This window comes from Aricia agestis, chromosome 14 (assembly GCF_905147365.1).
Source record: "Aricia agestis chromosome 14, ilAriAges1.1, whole genome shotgun sequence".
Classification (NCBI taxonomy): domain Eukaryota; kingdom Metazoa; phylum Arthropoda; class Insecta; order Lepidoptera; family Lycaenidae; genus Aricia; species Aricia agestis.
The window spans coordinates 2,073,602-2,091,471 of NC_056419.1; the positions used below are offsets into that span (position 1 = coordinate 2,073,602).

Genomic DNA, 17,870 nt, shown 5'->3' on the forward strand with positions numbered 1-17,870 from the left:
CTACGTGACTCTACCAAGGGACTTCTAGTATCATAGTATGTATTATTCCTAAATTATAATTCTGTATAACCCTGGTCTAAAGATCCTGTCATCTCTTTCATTATTAAAAAGTTACCATAATTGATAACCCTTAACCCAGTTTCACTTCCCAATTCCCATATCTGTGCAAGTAGGGATTGCAATCCGGAAAACCGGATACGGAAATTTGCCGGATCCGGCGTCATTTTTTGGGTACCGGATCCGGTCCCAATATACCGGATCCGGAGACCGGATCCGGTGTTAGCGATTTGTGGCAATAGTTAATAGAATCAGGCGTTACTTTGCGGAAATCCATAGCTTAAAATTTTGTATATTAATATTTTAGCAAAATTCCGCGAAATAAACATCAACCTGTAAGTAAACGAGTGAGTGTATGCCGTGCTGCGCATGAATATGCGTACACTCACTCATGTTTGCTAAAAATAATAATATACTTTAATTTGTGGCAAACTGATATGGTTGTTGCATGAATAACTTACGTTAAATGCGTTACCCCTGGATAAGCTTTTTCTCACTTTTTTAGGGTTCTGTAGTGAACAATGAACCGTTATTGTTAATATAGTTTCGTTCTGTCTGTCTGTCCGCGGTTTTGCTCAGAGACTATATATAGGACCTACAAAGCTGTAAATTGGCATGGATATACATATTAATGATTCCAACAAAATGGTATATAAAATCTTAAAATATATTTTTTTATGGTACCTCCCATGCACATGAAGCGGGGATGATTTTTTTTCGCGTCCATCCCACCGTGTGGGGTGTTCGTTGGATAGGTTTAAAAAATATTACGAGTATTCTTAGATCATTTTCCGATTCAGGGATCCATTTGTGTAATATAAAGTTTTAAAGTGGAAAAAATCGTTAGAGACCAGTGTCTACCAGCCCCTCTACCAGCTAAACGGTTGCTTCTAGAAATGTGAAAAAATCACGGGAGTAGGAAATGTGCTGAATTTAAAAGGAAAATTATCACGGCTAAGAAGACTTCAAAGTTATTGAGTAATAGTCGATCAACTAAAAAAATGTATTCGACGAAGTATAAAGGAACTTTTCGTTCAAATTCCTTTGAACGTGACTGAGATGATGTTGTTAGTAGTGTAAAATACGTTATAAATGTATATTCATTGACTATACAAAATTATCAAAAACTAGCGGTACTACGGAACCGCAGCAGCTCTATTAGAAGTTATTTGCTAAGTGACGCTTTTAAATTATGAGCAACAAATGGATGTATATCGTTAATTTATATCAACTCGCCATTGACAACAGCTACGTATGGTGGTGGGGAGGGTGCAATTAACCTGCTCATTCTTCTAGGCTAGGCCGACTAGGTTGCGATAATGCCGTAATGTGCTTGAGCAACCATACGGACATTTAAAATATTATTCCATGCTCTACAGTGTTTAAAGAGTGGTTATCTCGCTTTGAAAATATTGCATTAATCAGCTACAACTTACAAGTGATGCCTTGGTTTTGAATTAGAAAACAAAAATACGATGATTTTCGGTTTTTAGTTCAATTTCATCAATCCGGCCGGATCCGGCCGGATTGACAGTAATCCGGTCAAATCCGGTCCGGATTGAAAATGACGCCGGATTGCAATCCCTAGTCTCAGTCTCAGGCTTCAGCAACCGCATGTCGTCACAACACAACTTACAAAGGGCACTATTTCACTATGGTTTTGTGTAAGACTTTAGTGTCAGTTTCGAGTTCATTTTGTAAAGGGAACGTCAGAGCAGAATAAAATCACAGATAAACAGGGACTTAAAGGCCCCTATTCACGCTGAGGCCGATCTGACCACGCTGACTCGTTTTGCACATTCCCATGTGCTTACACGTGCCCTGTCAAGTCGGTCTCCGATCGGTCAGCCTCTATATAAAAGAGCCTTTACAAACCTGCCTCACTCTTATAATATAAAGGTAAACTCGAATATTACAAAACACAATAGTCATAACCCTACTCGCGTCGGGTTTCGTCTCGAATGTCGCTCGATCGAGTTTCATCTCGCGAGAAACAAAGGGCGTGTAGTGTTACTGCCACCTTACACCGCAACAATACTTTCGACCCTTAATAAGATGTGACATTCGATGGATCGACTTTTAGCTAGTCCATAGACGAGAGGCTAGGCAAGTCGTAATATAGAGTGGCAAAAAGTGTACATTCGGCAGAAAAAAGTTGGTGCTACAGTTTCGCGAGCTTTCGAAATTCTCTTCAGTTTGGCGAGCTTTAGGGTCAATCTATCTTGCTAGAATTTTATTGTACAGTTTGGCTAGATTTTCAATTTTGCCTAGAGTTGCAAGAAATCTATGGTTTCATTAAGATAGTTTTCGACAACCTACTGAAATACTTCATACAATTCATCTTTTAGACAGCTGCAGCATTCGATTAGCAGAAGATGGATTTGGCTCTAGAGTCTAGACTCTGGAGTAGCTTCAGGGTAGTTTCGTTAGTCACATACCTAGTCGTAGTAGCTACGCAGTACATTTTTTGGAATACGTCATAACTTTAACTGCAGTTTTCGCCATTGAATATATTTGTGGCAACACTATAGTCCCCGCACTGCTCACATTTTGCAGCCACACTATCCAGGATTATTTTACCTCGTCGTTTTCATGAAACTGATCCTTATACAGGGTGTAACAAAAATAAGTGATAATACTTTAGGGTGTGTACGTGTTCCTTGTAGAGAGTTCACTGTGAAAGTAGCAGCGCTGAAAGACCAAATTTTTTTTTCACTTTTGTATGGGGAAACTCGTGACGCTCGCGCCCTTGTCCATACAAAAGTGAAAAAAATGTTTCGTCTTTCAGCGCTGCTACTTTCACAGTGAACTCTCTACAAGGAACACGTACATACCCTAAAGTATTATCACTTATTTTTGTTACACACTGTATAGTGGGGATAGAGTTGTGCTAGAGGTAAAATATGAGTGAACAGTCTCAACGCCGCCGCCGCTCTTTGTAACACTACACCGCAACAGTACCCGCTCACGTTGGCTCGGCGTTTGTCTAAGTAACCCGACGCGTTAAATGTGATATTTTTCCTTTACTAATTAATGCTAGCTTTTACGCATTGATATTTTCATTACTTATTCAAATTGCAAAAATGGAATCGGTAGTCTTGGCGCTATAATATGACTGTGGAAGAAACACAATCTAGGTAAACTGGCAAAATTGTTACTTATTCGGTATTTTTGTATTCAATATTGTAAGTTTTTGGGATATCAATAAACGTATTATTATTACTAATTATTTTAAAAGTGTACAAATGTACATTCATTGACCAAACAAGTATTATTTAAAAAAAATAGCGGTATTACGGAACCCTACATTGCATGAGGGCCCGACACGCACTAGGCCGGTTTTTTTATTAAGTACTGTAATTCATATGCTAATTAAGAATTACGATTAACGAATAAAATATTTATTGCTAGGATATTAAGCCAGCCAGGATTTATTAATATACAGTCAACACGTCTTGTTTCCTTCATTTAACCACCAACCACTAACCATACTTAGCTTCATTCCATTTTCAAATATTTAAACTGGCTCTAACCGCTAACGCTATTGCTTCTTGCTAAAAGTTCCATAACTAATATTAAAAATAAACACGATGATAGTATTGTCTGGGCATGCTGTCTGTAACCGGAGCCGTCCACAAATCCACATCTTGCGCCCATAATCAGTATAGTAATCAGACACCGTGGTCCGTGCCGTATGTACGGGCTTCCATTGCAATATTTTATCATATTAATAACCTTGAATTGATGTGCCGATGAGTTTTTTTTTTATTAAACGTGCGCTAGGTGTTTAAAAAATAATAACCCTCTCCACACCTTTTAATTTAAAAAAGGTGTTTAAAATTAAAAGGTATGGAGAGGGTTATTATTTACGAAGACGAGAAGTATCTACAAATAAATAAAAGCAAGAAACTTTTAAAACTTTATATTTGCCAAAAAGCGATACAAATGCGCAGAAGACGAGCGCATAAACGCGCTTCGTCAGTGCGCAAAAAATACGTCGTGTGGAAAAGCCCTTAGCACAGAATCTATACTTAATATTATAAAGCGGAAGAGTTTGTTTGTTTGTTTGAACGCGCTAATCTCAGGAACCACTGGAATTTAAACTGGATTTGAAAAATTCTTTCAGTGTTAGATAGCCCATTTATCGAGGAAGGCTATAGGCTATATTTTATCACGCTAAGATTAATAGGAGCGAAGAAAAAGAGGAATATGTGGAAAAAACGGGAGGAAATATATTTGAAAGGGCTTATTTGAACGCGCTAATCTCAGGAACTACAGCGGGGCTAAAATGGTCACATTTAGCAATTCTTCTCAATCAATTCAACAAATGAATTGTCAAACTGTCAAACTGACAAATGTCAAATCAGTACAAAAATACAGAAATGAATTGCAAGCAGAGTTGCATTGTGCGATTTTAGAAAAATGAATCATATTATGATTCATATCACGATTCTTCAAAGCGACCATTTTAGCCCCGCTGGTCTGATTTGAAAAAGTCTTTCAGTGTTAGGTATCGAGAAAGACTAGGCTATATTTTATCATGCTACGACTAATAGGAGCGAAGAAATATAGGAAAATGTTGAAAAAAAAACGGGTGGAAATTATTTGAAAGAGCTTATTTGAACGCGCTAATCTCAGGAACTACTGGTCCGATTTGAAAATTTTTTCAGTGTTAGATAGTCCATTTATTGACAAAGGCTATAAGCTATATTTTATCACGCTACAACTAATAGGATTGGGACGTGATCTACTATGCTAACAGGGCAACAGCTAGTATAATATTATAATAGTACATGTCCTTAGTCTCAGGAAAGGGTAGTTTTGATCCAGAAATGTACATAACATAACATTTTTATGTTATTTTGATTCCTTGAGAGAAACAAACTTCTTGCTTCTCCGCAACCATGCTGCAATAATTTTATAATTCAATAACAAAATGAAAGCAATTACAAATGTGTTAAAATGAATGTAATAAACTGAAATTAAAATATCCGTTCGAAATACGAAGTTTCGTAAGTCACAAACTGGCACGCTCATCGATACGAATTAAAAAAAATCGGCCAAGTGCGAGTCGGATTCGCGCACGAAGGGTTCCGATTTCCGAATTCCGAAACGTTATTGAGCAAAGTTAGCAAAAAATTGTGTTTTTTGTATGGGAGCTCCCTATTTTAATTTTATTATTAATTATTAAACTACAAATATAATTAAGAATATTGTGAGTATTTCAAAAGCCTACCTGCTACCATTATTGATTACGAGCAAAGAAGACCAAAAAAAACACGTTTGTTGTATGGGAGCCCCCCTTAAATATTTATTTTATTTTGTTTTTAGTATTGTTTGTTATAGCGGCAACAGAAATACCTACACAACCTGTAAAAATTTCAGAAGTCTAGCTATAGCGGTTCTTGAGTTACAGCCTGGAGAGTGGAGACAGACAGACAGACGGACAGACATCGAAGTCTCAGTAATATGGTCCCGTTTTTACCCTTTGGGCCCTTTGGGTACGGTACCCTAAAAAGATTTTAAATTAAGAATTTCGTCAAAGACTAATGTTACCAGACGCGTCATGTTACACTAAAATGAACAGAAGCTGGCGGAGGGTGTCCAATGGCCGGCAGAGTAGACTGTAGAGGCGACATTAATTATAAGAGGATCATATTCGACGCTCGCCTCTGAACGGGAAACCTTTATGAATATTGGATACTAACACCGGATTTAGAGTTCCAAGTTTTTGTATTTTTATGTGGAATTTGATCGTCCTTGAAATACCTCTGCGTTCCCTAACGCAGAAGTATTTCAAGAAGCACCTACAGGCTACATTAATCATTATAAGTATATCCCTATATACTTATAATGATTAATGTAGCCTGTAGGTGCTTCTTTGAAGCCCACTTTTTTACGAACGAAATGTTGTACATACGTAATTACTTCGAATAATAATATGTTTTATTAATATTATGTTTAATGCTTTTGATCAAAAATAATTCGGAAACTTTACTAGAAAACTTATCATTATATTTTTAGGGTTCCGTACCTCAAAAGGAAAAAACGGAACCCTTATAGGATCACTTTGTTGTCCGTCTGTCCGTCCGTCCGTCTGTCAAGACCCTTTTTCTCAGGAACGCGTGGAGGTATGAAGCTGAAATTTATATCAATTACTCAGGTCTACTGTCCCTTGAAGCTGTGAAAAAATCAAACTTCTAAGCCAACGCAATCAAAAGATACAGCCGTTTATGCCGCAAATTTTCGACACTTGCAAGGGAATCAAAACCTACAGGGTGCTTCCCGTGAACTCAGAATCTTGAAATTTGGTACGAAGCAACGTCTTATAGCATAGATAAAGGAAAAATTACGAAAACCATAAATTTTTAGTTACATCACATAATATATATTTTTTTAATAATTTTAAACTTACTACCCATTTCCTCATAAACGCGTAGAGGTATTAAATTGAAATTCATACCAAATACTCAGGTCTATAATACCTTTAAGCTGTAACAAAATCAAACTTCTATGTCAACGCAATCAAAAGAAACAGCAATTTAAGCTGCATATTTTGAAACTCGCAAGTACTCGCAAGGGAATCAAAACCTAAAGGGTACTTCCAGTCGACCTAGAATCTTGAAATTTGGCATGAAGCAACGTTTTATAGCACACATAAAGGAAAAATTCCGAAAACCTTAAATTTTTAGTTACATTACAAAATATATATTTTTTAATAAATATAAACTTATTACTTTTTTCCTCATGAACGCGTAGAGCTATCAAGTTGAAATTCATATCAAATACTTAGATCTAATTGCCTTTAACCCGTGAAAAAAAAAAAATCTATAAAAATACCATAGTTATGACTCGATTGTCGTAATGAACGAACTTTGTAAACCTTGCAGGTTTGTACGGAACCCTCGGTGCGCGAGTCCGACTCGCACTTGGCCGGTTTTTTGTTACTCGAATGCGTCGTGCTAAACATTCCAAAAGCAAAGTTCAAATCCGTTCTTTACCAAAAAATATTTTTACTAACATTTTTATGTTATTTTGCTTTTTAAAATTTATTTATTTAAAAATTATAATGTAGCTCGTAATATTCGATAAATACAATACCGACAACGTGTCTCGATTTTCACTAAAATTAACGATGGTGTTCGGTTTCCAGCCACTAAGATAATTAAAAATCCGCTACAAGCCAACAACGGAATGTTCCAATATTTGTATCGTAATTAAAAATATTCTCAATTAAAAATGTTTAATAATTTATTTTCCGCTCTCAAATAACGGCTTTCCTGCAGCTATGCCATTAGGAAGTGATAGTCCGGTCCAATTAGACGGAAAATAATCGTAACCTTTTTTTTTTTTTTTTTTTAGGAATAATTCGCGTAGAGCTGAAAATTGGCAGATACATTATTTTTAAATAAACCTTTAAAAGTCCCCGGGCCCCGGCGATGCTCCTTGTGCCACACTTGTGCTAAAAAATTTATTCAAGGTCAAATGCACGAAAATGAGGTTTTTCCCGATTTTTTTTTAAACGGTACATTTTATCATAAAAATATTATACAGTAACACAAGATTGTAGATCACAGAATTCGCTACAAAAAATATTAAAACAGTTTTTTTTCGTACGACTTACCATTTCTTTAAAATAACGGGTTTAAAGATTGAGAAAATCATATTCTATACTTATTTATATTATAAAGCTCTGCAGAATTTGTGCAGAACTACTGGTTCGAATTGAAAAAAATAATTTTATGTTGGATCATAGTCTTTAGCAATGTCTTTAGGCTATTATAAAACGTCACGCTGCGACCAATAGGAGCGAAGGAAGTAGGAACAAAGGTAAATGTGGAAAAAAAACGGGGAAAATTATTTAAAAGGGCTTGTCTCACGAATTGCTAATATTTTTTGTAGATAATTTTTATGATCTACAATCTTGTCTTACCTACTTTATGATTAAATGTACCATTGTAAAAAAAGAATGAAATAATTATTTTTGTTTCTGCTTATCCTTATTCCCATGGGCTATAGTTAAAGTAAAATTGTCTCTGACTCATCTAATACGTTATAAATACGCAACAGCAACAAACAAGTTAGAGCTGGTGAGCCAAGTAATGGGATACGCCGGCAACCGGACACTCGGCTAAAAGCGAACCAACCGAAATGTCATCCTTATCAGATTACCGAATGCCGACGATGAAAGATAAATGATTCCGACTATCATTAATATCGTTTGTTTTATTTATTGTCAAGATCCAAAGTTAATGTCTAAAGATAGCTTTTAAATTAGCATAAGTAGTTAAGGGTATACAATTATGTATGTAGTAACTAGTAAAGGACAAGGGGCATTTTGTATGAAGCCCCTACCCAAGCTGTATAATGTCTCAAAGTGCTACATATTAGTGGGTAAGATATGACCCTCCTTTATAAATTATAGTTATGGATGGTAAGGACTAAGGAGAAAGGAAGTCAGGCCACACAAATATTAGTTACATGTATAAAAGTCGAATATTATATTGTTATTGGCAATTTTGTGTTAAACAACCATGACAATTATTTAGTTCTGCTCTTCTATCATTTATGGTTTAAGAATAAACAAATCAATACTGTGAAACGTCTATTTCGCTACATTACCAGTGAAATATTTTTCAACTTTCAAATTTAGAAATTATTTTTCTTTTTTTTTGAAAAGTGGTTATCAGCTGGTTAAAATATTTAAACATTTTCAGTCCTGCAAGGCTCTACAAATGTATAGTTGAATTTATTTCATAAACAGCAAATTTCATGTTTCTAGTACAAAAAACTGTGACTGTTTAACATAAAATAAATGTTATTATGCGATGGATCGTGTGACGGTAACCGGACGCCATGTTTTTTCAGCGCTATCTGATACAGAGCAAATATAATAAAGGTAACGACGTACATCACGATTCTACTTTACGACGTAACCTACAATTATATAACTTTTTAAATATTTCATTTTAATGATAAAATGGCTGGAATTTGACGAAATATAATATGGCAGGGAGGACTTAAGGCGAGGATAAACCCCAATTTGATATTCCGTGACTTCCGGTTTACCTAGTTCCAATATAATAACGAAGTTTTAAAAAATATGAGATATAAAGCACAATATTTAAAATACCTTAAACCATAAACATTTTAATAAAACTTAATACTTTGGCTGTAATTAATTTACAAACTCACCTCCGATAAAAATCTATTTCATCGAAATATAAGTATTAACTAGGATAGTTATACATTTTATTTCAATAAATTGTTAGTAAATCTATATTAAAAATTATTTAACCGAACAATTTTGTTTCTTAATATTTATTTCCAAAGATATTTAAAAAAAAAACATGAAAAATCGAGAAAATCCGCTGGAGTGACTTCAGTTTTATGCTAAGCTAAAATGAATCTTATTGCGATGCGTATACGCTTGGTCTTTGGTTGTGTGCAAAGTTATCGTTATGGATTGAGATTAATCCCCGCCTTAAGGTGACTGAGTCGGGTGTTTAGTTTTTGATTAATAAAACTAGGGGTCGAACAGTTTCAAAACTTGAAATGTAATCTTAGTTACTAGGTTATATTAATTATTACTAGATAATTATTAATATAACCTAGCAACCCGACGATGCAACTCGGTTGCGCCAAAATTGCTAATCGCGTTGGAACCGTACAATGTACATATGTATGGGATAAAAGTATTCTATGTCCTTTCCCGAGACTAAAAGTATATCTCCATACCAAACTTCAAGAAAATCGGTTCAGCGGCTTGGGCGTGAAGACAGACAGGTAGACACAATTTCGCATTTATATTCTTAGTATGGATGATAATAAATTATTAAACTGAAATAAATTAAAAGCTATTTATTTAGTACACTTTGATGCAACCAAACGCGAATGAAAAATAATCACCAAAAAAAACAAAAATCTTGTTGCAAGCTGTGTAGTGTTTATTGTTTTTACAATAACGGCAGGATACGTTGTTTGATATGTTTATTATGATGCATAATTTGTAATTATGCATCATAATTATGCATAATATTTTGTTTAGTTTTCCTCAATTAAACTGTATCAGAAGTGTCATTAACATTATAATCATAATAAATTAAATGTTTATCGTTTTGCTAATAATTGTTTGGAATCCCATACGTAAATGCTGCCAATTTTGATATTTTTTAAAGACTTCTAAATTGATCTCTCCTTAAATTGATTTAAAAGAAATCTATTATCTAAGGAGTATCATACTATAGTAAATACTAAGTACGTCATATGAAAAGAAAAGCAGTTATTTAATTTTAGCGTTTTTAAGCTCAAGAACGCACATGCTAACTAACAAAAAAAAAACGCTAATCATTAAAACAAAACAGGACCAGTATTTCTAACTCCTATTGAATAAATTATGAGCATTTTCATTCAGGTTACTTGCTATTTGAATTTCAGTTCTAAAGTAATTAGCTAAGAGCTATTTTCCATTGTATATAACCCAACACTTGTTAGTTGATACGGTTACACACGCTCCCTATGTGGGGTGGTGTGCTCACCCCCTTCTATCATAGATTAATTATTCTCAGAAACTGACCAGGTATACTTTTTATGGTAAATTTTATTAATTCTTGGAATAATATCAGTATCCATATCTACCCCTTGTAAATATAACTAGGTAACGCCTAATAAAATATGTTTTTATCAAAATTTTGTCGAGACATTATCTATATATATAAAACTCAAAAGTGACTGACTGACTGATTGACATAGTGATCTATCAACGCACAGCCCAAACCACTGGACGGATCGGGCTGAAATTTGGCATGCAGGTAGATGATAATATGACGAAGGCATCCGCTAAGAAAGGATTTTGATCAATTCTACCTCCAAGGGGTTAAAATAGGAGTTGAAAGTTTGTATATGTATAATAATACTTCGTAACGCGAGCGAAGCCGTGGGCAAAAGCTCGTTTTATAATAAAATGTTAGTTCAGTAATAGTCAAGATCCTTTTAAAATTTAAAAAAGAAAATCAATAAAACTCACTAAAAGTCATTACAAATGACATCATTGAATAAATTTTTTGCGGCAAAAACTTTGTCGTGGAAAATAACTCGACAAATATTTTGTATAATAATATGTAATTTTATGCGATTTTTAATGGCATGGTATTCTAGATTCTACGTAATGATATGACTACGGATTAATAAAAAAGGGAATCAAATGCCGCTGATAGCTGAATTATTATTTGTTTGTCCGGTGTCAAATGACATTTTACAATTTACACCGGTTGGTACCAGAAATATCAAGAAAACTAAGTGGACGCATAGAGAAAATGTGGACGTAGTTAAAGCCTTTACGACCTCTGTGGCCCAGTGATTGAGCGTGCTGGCAGCTCTAAAGCCGGTGTCATGGCTTCAAACCCCGTCGACGGAACAAAAAATTTTTGCAATGTTCCTGGGTCGTGGAAGTATGAATTATGTGTATTATAATTTATAATTATAAAAAAAAATCTTAAATATATTATGTATAGTATAAAAGTATTAAATATATATCGCACCCCCGGTGTGACTGTCACTTTTGCAAAAATTGAAAAAATGAGTTAAATGTCTAAAAATGGTTCTAAAGCACCCCTTTACTTGGTACGATAATGTTACTTTTATAGTACGCATAGTTTCCGTGTGAGGGCGTGAATGTCAATGCGGTTTTGGCGCGAATCACGCGTCGCTGGGAGCAACATCGTTTTATTGGTCTGTTGTGCGCGGTCGGCGGTCCTCCCGCCAGTGCAGATGCGTCTTGGAGCTACACTGTCACTAAGGTAATTGTGACATAATATTTCTTTGATTCTGGAGCAATAGTGACTTAAGGTACAGTTGTGACAAATTTTTTTCGTTAATAGGGACCTTGCAGAAACTATAGAGGGCGTCGTAATTCGACAGCAGCGATACGATGCGAGTAAAAGAAGTAACTTGTGAGTGACTTTGGCTTCCCATTCTCTTTGACCCCGGATAGTTTATAAGTGATTTTTTTATGTTTTAGACTATAAAATGATTTAAACTTTAAAGTAAAAGACTAGATGACGCCCGCAACTCCGTTGCGCCAAAAATCATTTATCGCGCGAGAACCGTATCTACATTTTCCCGGGATAAAAAGTATCCTATGTCCTTTCCCGGGGCTCAAAGTAAATCCATACCAAATTTCAGCAAAATTGGTTCAGCGGTTTGGGCGTGAAGTGCTAACAGACAGACACACTTTCGCATTTATAATATTGAGTATGGATGAGTTTCTAACCGTAAACAAAGAACGAAAGCGTGAATAAAAATGTATAAAGATTATCTAGTTATCTAAGAAAATATCTGAAAAAGTAATTTGTAGCATCTATCAGCACAGAAAGTAAAAACTTGATAAATATTGCAATAAAATAATGAAGATGCAAATAATACTTATAATCATTACTTATTACTGAAAATGCTTGTGGATTAATAAAATAAAACAAGTTCACTAAAATAAATGCTTTTATTTCATCAACCTTCTGCGATTCGCTCGATACCATCTTCACAACTTTTGTCTGTCACTATTTTTAACTAATTTCAGTCTGGACCTATCAGTGCAAACACCATATAAGTATTCTTTAAATAACACACAAAGACTACACTATTAATCTTTTTCCTACTTGAAGAATCATCCTTTTTGAGTACCAACACTTTGACAAGATGGTTTAAGTTCAATACTATCCTCACTCCTCAGTTTTGAATTCCTGGCAGGACTTCTCCAAATTATCCTTACTTTTGATGCAAATTTATGCCAATTAAATGAGCGTAGAATTATGTATGTATATCAATTTAGATGGAAGCGAGTTTGGATGTTTACTGAAAGAGGCAACGGTTATAGGTTAGGTTCATATTGTGTTCATCAAAAATGAATTTACGGTTATAATCAACAAAATTCAGTGTTTTTTTACGAGTCTACACATAACATTCATGGAACTTTTTAAATGATTACGTATGTTTTTACCGGATTTTATCAATTTCTTTCGTTTTTCAATAAGCCAAGGCATGTGAATAATTTTGGCAGAAAAATAGTAAAATTTTACATCGTTCGATTTGCCTTTATTTTTCTTGTATGTATTAGAACATCCGGGAATACAACAATTCATTTCAATTCTTGAAAATACTTACTCAAATTTCTCAAGAAATCTTATAATTTTCCGTAGCTTGACTAGAGCTTGACAATAAAATTTTCGTAAAAGTTTCGGCTACTCGTACACTAGTGGCAGTGTCATCGCTCGGCACGGTCCCTATAACCGTATGTATTTATGATTTAAAATAAAACTTAGTAAACAATTAATTGTTCTTATTTTCTTTTTAACTATTGTGTCACAACTACAGTTATAATTTTTCGTTAGGGCCACAACGTCACTTCTGAGGGGGTTGGAAGGCTTAAATAGTGGTATACTTAGTATACAGGGTGTAACAAAAACAAGTGATAATACTTTAGGATGTGTACGTGTTCCTTGTAGAGAGTTCACTGTGAAAGTAGCAGCCCTGAAAGACCAACTTTTTTTTCACTTTTGTATGGGGAAACTCGTGACGCTCGGGCCCTTGCCCATACAAAAGTGAAAAAATTTTTTCGTCTTTCAGCGCTGCTACTTTCACAGTGAAGTCTCTACAAGGAACACGTACACACCCTAAAGTATTATCACTTATTTTTGTTACACCCTGTATATTTTACAATATAAAGTGATTAATATTTATCAAAAAATAAAGTTAAAAGTTGACGTTGTAGTATAAGCCGTTCATCTCATCTATATATTCTTAGGTTATTGTTTTATGAGGTGTCAAAGTTTTAAATGCTTCTCCTGAAAAACTACATTTTTGCATAAGTGCCAGTGTCGCACCGGGGGTGCGATATGTATTGTCTGATACTAATACCATGGGGCTAGACTGACGTGGTGACGTGGACGTGTGAAGCGTCCATAAATATATAAAAAAATCCTAAGTATTCATATTATAAATTAATATAATGCTTTCTTTAATATATTCACAGTAATAAATCGAACATAATGTCTCGTGTAGTAGAAAAATAATATATTATTCGGGTTTTTATAGCTCCCAGAGTACCAAGTCTCGTAGGTATTAACAATACGCGTGGTTGCTCTATGCCGGGATGTACGGATGGTGTCGGTTACAGATATCTTGTGTCAGCTATCCTCTCTATATCTCATATACATCACTATAATTATCTCGATGCCCTTGTACAGTGAAGGAAAATTAACGTTTAGTTATTACGTCATGTTAAGACGATCTTGACGTTATGCGATGGATACCCATGATTGCGAAGCTGTGTGTAGTAGGCAAACGCTGTCGATCATGGACAATCATAAACGAATCATCGAATGTGCACATCAGCATTACGTATTCATTTAAGGCGCTGTGGTTGTTGCAACTACGTAAAATGGGTTTTTTAAAATACGTTTTTAGTAAAGGAAATGTCATTATTTAAGTATAAAATAAGTACCGTTTTAAAATTGAGAAAATTTCCTATACGCAAAGGTATATCAGTACACAATTTGATAAATTCTGCTAGATAGAAAAAAAATCTCAAAGATGACTGTTATAACGCTGTTTTTCATAATTAAATCATTTTGTGGCTAAATTACAGTTTCTAGAAAAAACAAAAAATGTAGTATATGTATCGTAACCTAACGATTTGATATATTTGATTAAACTTTTTAATCGGCCGTGGTCACGATGAGTCCCCTCGTGACCACGGCCGTTGCAACACGGCCGAAACGTCGAGAAAAAGTATGTACTCGTAGTAGCATTACTACTTAAATAAGTCGCGTTAAGTCCCGATTAAAAAGTTTAATTATAATGCAACGCGAAAGTTTAAAATGTTATCTTGATATATTTGATTTGTGTAATACTAAAAACAAAAGGTTTTTACTCCTATTTTCTATTATCAAGGCACGCGGCGAGCGCGTAACAGCCACTGTACAAGGCGCGCTGATATGAATGTTATTTTAATATCCTTAAGAAGATTCCACACCGCCATTTTTCCATACAAACGTTGTCCCCTGTTTCCTCCCTGGATAATGCCGGTACAGTTATGATTTTTTTCCTGAATATCTATGGCCACTATTAGCATGTCCCTACGTTATCTTTTTTTTCATAATTTTATTATTAAAAAAGATAAGAACGTCCAAAAACCCAAAAAAAAATGGCCAGATTTTCCTCTGTGTTCAAACACTCAGAAAACAAAACTGGCTAAAATATACAAAAAAAATAAAACATAGGAACACAGCTCAAGCCTTGCTTTAATTCTTAATGAAAAAAGTACTTAAATCGGTTAAGTTTTGGAGAAGGAATCAGCGGACAACGAATGGAAGATTTTCTGTTCTTTTATTAGAACTTTTGTCGTGTTGTCTCTATCGCGCTCTGCGGTGGGGTGACTTGAGATTGGTGAGACAGCAATACATTTTCAAATACCTATTTTCAATTTCTCTCGCCCCTGGTGTATCCTCTTAACGTTATTCGTACTGACAGACATCGACCTGCTTATTTTAGGGACTACTGGGCCTTAAGGTCATCCCTTAAGCAAACGTAACTTGACCATACATATTTTGACGTGTTGCTGAGATCGCACCAAAATCAAATTTTTTTACTTATCTTCGTTCAAAATTGTCCTAAAAAATTCAAACCTTGAATATGTAGTTATTAAAATTGTCGATCTATTGACGTGTGTTTCAAATAAACGTAGGTAATTTGTAAATACCAGGGAGATACTGAATGTATGCTTGAATTTAAATAAATTGGTATTACTTTGGAAGCTGATATTATGAGTACTTATAATAAACAAAAATAGGAAATTAATAACGGAGAAAGGAATGTTCATATGCTGAAGATTATTGGTGTATTTTTATTATAATATTGTAGCTTTCAAATTATGAGTTAATAGGACTCTAAAAACTGTAAATTACGGTATCTCCGTAGGGGGAGCGCCTTAAAAAACAAAAAAATCGTATAAGTGCGAGTCGGACTCGAGCACGAAGGGTTCCGTACCATTATAGAGCAAAATTAGGCCAAAAATTGTGTGTTTTATATGGGATTAATTTTTTATTTTATTTTAATATTATTATTAAATATTAAAGTATACATAATATAATTAAGGGCTTTGAGAAAAATTAAAATACCTGCTGTTGCCTTTATTGAAGAGCAAAAAAGGCCAAAAAAATCACGTTTCTTGTATTTGATCCCCCTTAAATTTTGTTTAGTATTTGTTGTTATAGCGGCAATAGATATGTAACAGACATACAGAAAACGAAGTCTTAGTAATTATAGGGTCCCGTTTTCACCCTTTGAGTACGGAACCCTAAAAAATGAATGGTAAAAATTTGGCGTAGCAGTGCTACGAAGGTCTACGGTACTCGTAGCACGATTAGTGCTTAGCCACAGATTGATAATATGGAATTATTATGGATGCTTGTGGCACAATAGACATAACTACTTGTGGCTTACTGCTTTTTCTTTATTTAAACGTTTAAATTTGTGAAAGCCATGCCTCGGCACGAATGGGCCGGCTTGATCGGAGAAATACCACGGGCTCACAGAAAACCGGCGTTTGCGCTGTGTTTTTCTGCGAGTGAGTGAGTTTACCGGAGTTTCCTGTTTCCTTCCCTACCATCCCCTATTCCCTTCCCTACCCTCCTCTATTACCCTTTTCCCTCTTATTAGGCCGGCAACGCACCTGCAGCTCTTCTGATGCTGCTAGTGTCCATGGGCGACAGAAGTTGCTTTCCATCAGGTGACCTGTATGCTCGTTTGCCCCCTTATTTCATTAAAAAAACAATATTCAAATTAGAGATATATTTTTAAAATAATTATTAGCTCTCGACCGAAGCTTTGATTTTGGCCACCTTTAGTGAAATAATAGCTGTTGCAAAACGATCTGCCGACGGCTCACCAACAATGTTCTATTTCATAATATTAAGGTGACGCCGCGTTAATGTAAAAAACCGTGTTGGATATGTTTTAGATTGCTTGTTTTCTAAAATAAGCAATGGAACAGCAAAAAATGGAAAGGGCGTAAGCGACAAAATTGTTTTTGACGGGCTGGGTTGCTAGTAAGATAATGTTGTAATTATCTTAGATTTTATTTGTCTAAAAAATATCATAAAAGGTTGCCATTTCAAAAATATTTGGAATTTCAGCTAGATTGAGAGGGTGGGAAAATGTACCCGATTAAGGGTTAAAATAGGAATCCTCTGTTGGCAAAATAGGAATCCCTTTTTTGCAGAGGTCTTTTTGATTGATTATTCTGTGTTATAAAAGTTGACCAGTCGTGTTCTATTTATAAAATGTCTGCTTTAGAATCTCTGAGAGATAAATTTAAAGAAATTGGTATTCTAACTGTTGCTTCTCAATACATTTTGGACAATGTAATATATGTTAGAAAAAATATAAATAAATTTAAAGTTAAAAGTGACATTCACTGTAGAAATACTAGAAATAAGCACAAGCTGGATATGCCAGTGATCAGACTTAGTAAAGTCAGTAAATTTTTTAAAGGTCAATGTATACGCCTTTACAATAAAATCCCAGAAAACGTTCAAAATCTTTCCATCAATAAATTTAAAAAAGTAGTCAAAGAGCGTTTGTGTGTCAAAGCTTTGGTAAAAAGTGGGACCCGTGCGAGTTTCTTACGCCGGTTCTTCTCGCCCGGGTAGTTCCCGAACCGGTGGTAGGCATCAGGTAGACATTCTGAAAAAAATTGATTCAAATTTACTCAGAAATAAAACATTTTTTTATGTGTTATGCTATGGGTAATTTAAAGA

General features: G+C 34.8%; 1 protein-coding gene across 1 annotated transcript in view; it reads right to left on the reverse strand.

Annotated features, from left to right (window-relative positions):
* LOC121733525 (sine oculis-binding protein homolog) overlaps positions 1-17,870 on the reverse strand; it is a 39,985-nt gene that overhangs the window by 15,224 nt on the left and 6,891 nt on the right. The gene's annotated exons all lie outside the window — the stretch shown is intronic.